Consider the following 4,274-nt stretch of genomic DNA (forward strand, 5'->3'; position numbering starts at 1 on the left):
GTTGGAAAAATATGGGGGGGACAGATGTCCCAAAGCAGAGACTGTGCCTTTTGGAGTGAGACAAGGCATCCTTGAAAGACAACCCTAAAAGCAGCTCTGGCTCCATGCGTCAGTGGTGAGAGCACTGGGCATGGAAGGAAGATGTCACAAGCGGCAAAAGGACTTTTTTTCCAGGCGGTGCCGAAGTGACAGGGAAGCACACGAGGTTTCAGTGTGTTTCCAGGGGAAGCCTATGGAACAAGAAGGACTCCTTTCCTCTTCATGAACTGCAGTTTGAGTATACTAAAGTGTGGGGCCAAGGCTGGGCAGTTGGTGTTTTGGGAGAATGTATCGGATTGGGAAAGTCAGGTAGTGGGGAGGAGGAAAGTGGTTTTTTGTAAGGTTTTCAATTTTTTCTTTTTTTTTTTTTCCTTATGGTCTTTCCCTATTTTCCTGTAGTTTAGGTAATAAAGTGTTCTTTATGTTCAAGCCAAAGCCTGTTTTGCTTATTCCTGGTCACATCTCACAGCAGACACCAGGGTGAGGGCATTTTCATGGGGGGCACTGGCTCTGTGCCAGGCTCAAACCATGACATCCCCCCAAAAAAATCTCAAAAATACCTCATAAAAATCCCAAAAAATTCCCATAAAAATTCCCCAAAAGTTCCCATAAAAATCCTAAAAAAACCTCATAAAAATCCCCGAAAAATCCCCAAAAATCCCATGAAAATTCCCAAATCAATGAGATTTTCCTCACCCACTCCAGGTTGTCGCTGAGGATACGTTTCCCCTGCAGGAGTTTCAGTTTCTCCGTCGGGAGCAGCGGCAGCCGCAGCACCGGGCCCAGCTCGGGGGGCTCGGCCTCGGCCGGGCAGCGCAGCAGCCCCTCCTCCAGGGCGGCCCGCAGCTCCGGAGGCGAAGATGGGGGAAAAAATGGCAGTTTTGGAGACACTTCTGGAAAAAAAACTGAAATTTTGGGGTTTTTTGGGGTGGAATTTTGAGAATTTGAGAATAAAATTTGGGGAATTTTTGCATTAAAATTAAAATAAAGTTCTGTGATTCCATGATTATATCCACTGCATTCAGCTGGGTCTATTTTAGCAGCATTCCTTTGCTCCAAAAGTTCCCTCTTGCCCAGCTCCTGTGGCCTGAGGCTGCAGCTCCTTCAGCTCCTGGTGCTGAGCTGCTCATGCTGAACGAGATGGCTCAGAGAGAAGAGCACAGTCCATGCAATTCCTTCTGGGACACGGAGAGGGGAGGCTGTGTAAGCAGGAGCATTGTTTGCTGTGGCCTCCTCTCTGCCCTTCACGCCTTTCAGCGCTTTGAACCAGCCAAGAGCTTTCTCCAAGAGTGCAATGGAGCAGCTGTTCCTGCTCCCAGGCCTGGCTCTCTCCAGTCTCTGCCCTTGCCTGGTTCTGTCCCTCGTGCTGTGCCCTCTGTTCCCCCAGGGCTCGCTGGCTGCTGCCCAGGACTGTGGCACTGGCACAGATCCAGTGCTCCAGAGCCTCCTTTCTGTGCCCTTGGAGCTGCCTGGGCACAGCAGCCTTTTCCATCTGGAAGCTCCCCATGGACAGGGAGTGCCCAGCTCTGTTCCTTGCACAGCCTCCAGGAGCCCAGGGCTGCCATCTCCAGTCCCTGCTGGCACTGGGGGCTCCCAGGTGCCTCAGGCTGCTGTGACACCGCTGCACACGGGAGGGAAGAGGGGCAGGGGCTGTGCTCAAAGTCAGCTCCATCTGCTGCTGCTGCTGCTGCTGCTGGGGGGTCATTTGTGCAGCCCTGGCCCAGAGTCAGGGATCAGATCCTGCCAGTCTCTTCCAGCCCTGGCTGCTCAGAGTTTGGGCCTTGGAGCCTCAGGTGGCCAAAGGCAGCTGCTGCTGGTCCCTCTGTGTGCCCGAGTTCAGCAGTGCTGCTCCATCAGTCTGTGCCCAGCAATGGGGAAAAGCCTCAGCCCTGCAGGGCCAGGAGCTGCCGGGCTCTGCCTGAGCAGCTCAGCCAGCAGGAAGGGAGCTGCTCCACACAGGAACCAGGAGCAAAGGACATTCCTTTGATAGGACATGTTTTCTATTGAAAGGAAAAAAAAGGAAAAAGCTAAAAAATAGGTAAATTGTAAAAGATAAGAATAAAATCCAAGTGTTAGTGCAAAAACATAACATACAGTTAATGAAAAAAAAAAAAAACATAAAGGCAAATTTACATTCGTTGCATTAAGAGGTAAATGATCTTTTTCAAAAGAGAACTCAGTTCTTTACATTGTAAATGTGCTGATGGCATGGATCCATCTTTGTGACCTCAAAAGCCTCTTAAAAGATTTTGGGCTTTGTTTCCAACATTGATATTTGAAATTGTGGTCAAAGCAAGAGGAAATTGCTTAGTGCCCTTCCAGCTCCAAGCAGGACCGGGAATGGAAACTCTGTCAAAGCCCAAATCCTTTACAAGATGACCTTCCTTCTCACCCTGCGAATGAGCTGCACATTCCCTTTCAAACTGCCAGGGATTTCTTAGAGTCACAAAGTCCCACTTACAGCATTTTGCTCTGGTTTGGCAGTGCAGAAGGGCAATTCTCCATCCACCAGCTCCAGACTGCACTGCCTCAGGAACACGGCCCACTCGCCAGCTTTGGCCCACTCGTGGCACTGCTAGAGGAGGAAGAAAGTGCAATTGCACAATTCCAGCCAGTCAAGAAGAAAACACCCTGTACAGATCCAGGTGTTCAGATGGGACTGTGGAGAGTTTTGGCTCTTGCCAATTGGATGTGTGTCCCCAGCTGCAATCTCTGGGCCTGCAGCAGAGTCTCACTCACCTGCCAAAGCAGAAAGCTCAGGCGCTGTGCCCACAATGGGTTCGTCTGATGCAGAGCTGTCAGAGCAATGTGAGGGCAGAGCCAGCCCAGCTGGGCCCAGGGCTGAGCCCAGCAGAGCCCTGGCAGAGCCCAGAGCAGCCTCAGCACCCACAGGGCCTGGCTGCAAGGAGAGAAAGTGCCCATCAGCTGAGGGCTCCTGTGCCCTTGTGCCAAGGCCTGCGGTGCCCAGGCCATGCTGGCTGTGCCCAGAGCTGTGCCCAGAGTTGCCCATCCCTGTTGCAATCTTCGCTGCAGCCTTGTTCTCGCCTCTCTGCTGGGGCTCTTCTCCATTCTCTGCAGCACAGTCCTTCCTGCCTTCTCAGGGGCTCCTCCTGGGCTCTTGACCCACCCCTATTTATTTCAGTTACCTTCACGAGCTACAGCTGCTGCCCAACTAAGGACCCTGCAGCTGCAGCTCGTTTGGAGCAACTCGGACTCACACAGGTCTTACAATACATCATATATTCAGGCCCCCACATTTCCCCCCTTTTCTTTTAACAATTATACAATAACAATACACATACAGTCCCAGCTCTCAGGCTGCCACAGCTCTCGGCTGTCTTTAGATACATGCATAGAATATATACATATCTCTATACAGTCCCAGCTCTCAGGCTGCCACAGCTCTCGGCTGTCCAGGGGATTCTATACCTTCTCTAGTCCCAGCTCTCAGGCTGCCACAGCTCTCGGCTGTCCTATCTTCTATAGTCCCAGCTCTCTGGCTGATATTCCAAAGTCCCAGCTCTCAGGCTGCCACAGCTCTTGGCTGTCCGGGGGATTCCATACCTTCTTTCAATGTTTGGTTGTGTTTTCTTCATCACACGGGGTCACCAGTTGTTGTAATCTTCGCTGCAGTGTTGTTCTGCTCCATTCTCTGCAGCACACTCCTTCCTTTCTTCTCAGGGGCTCCTCCTGGGCTCTTGACCCACCCCTATTTATTTCAGTTACCTTCACGAGCTACAGCTGCTGCCCAACTAAGGACCCTGCAGCTGCAGCTCGTTTGGAGCAACTCAGACACACACAGATCTTATAATACAACATATATTCAGGCCCCCACACATCCCTGCTGCCTTTGGCACAGAGCAGGAGGGCAGGACATGTGCCCAGCCTGCAGCCAGCCAGGGCACATCCAGCCCTCAGCAGCTGCCCAGAGCAGGATGCTCCTGTGCTCGCTGCCAGTTCCCAAAAGCTCTGATCCCACCCTGCCAAGCACACAGGGACCCACCTCACACCACCCATGGCTGCAAGAAAAGCTGCTCCCAAACCATGGCCTCAGCCTTCCCCAAGGGCACGGCCCATCCACGCCACAGCTGCTCCCAAGCACTTCCCCATCCACACTGGACCACCTCAAATGCTTCCTCTGGAATAACAAACAACACATTATTGACAAGAGTTTAGAGACAAAAAGGGAAAACAAGAAAAACAGTAAAAACTCTTATCTCTGTCAGGGCCTTGAG

The 4,274-nt window shown here is 51.8% G+C and overlaps 1 long non-coding RNA gene across 1 annotated transcript; it reads right to left on the reverse strand.

The window, feature by feature from the left end:
• Nucleotides 1-2,501: 2,501 nt before the first annotated feature.
• Nucleotides 2,502-3,695, reverse strand: LOC135442160 (uncharacterized). The gene is made up of 3 exons (XR_010438625.1): nt 3,604-3,695; nt 2,779-2,938; nt 2,502-2,614 (listed from the first exon to the last, which is right to left on the reverse strand). It is a non-coding gene; the product is annotated as an uncharacterized LOC135442160 (long non-coding RNA).
• Between the last annotated feature and the right edge of the window lie 579 nt (nt 3,696-4,274).

The sequence above is a fragment of the Zonotrichia leucophrys genome, unplaced genomic scaffold (genome assembly GCF_028769735.1).
Source record: "Zonotrichia leucophrys gambelii isolate GWCS_2022_RI unplaced genomic scaffold, RI_Zleu_2.0 Scaffold_1514_10508, whole genome shotgun sequence".
Classification (NCBI taxonomy): domain Eukaryota; kingdom Metazoa; phylum Chordata; class Aves; order Passeriformes; family Passerellidae; genus Zonotrichia; species Zonotrichia leucophrys.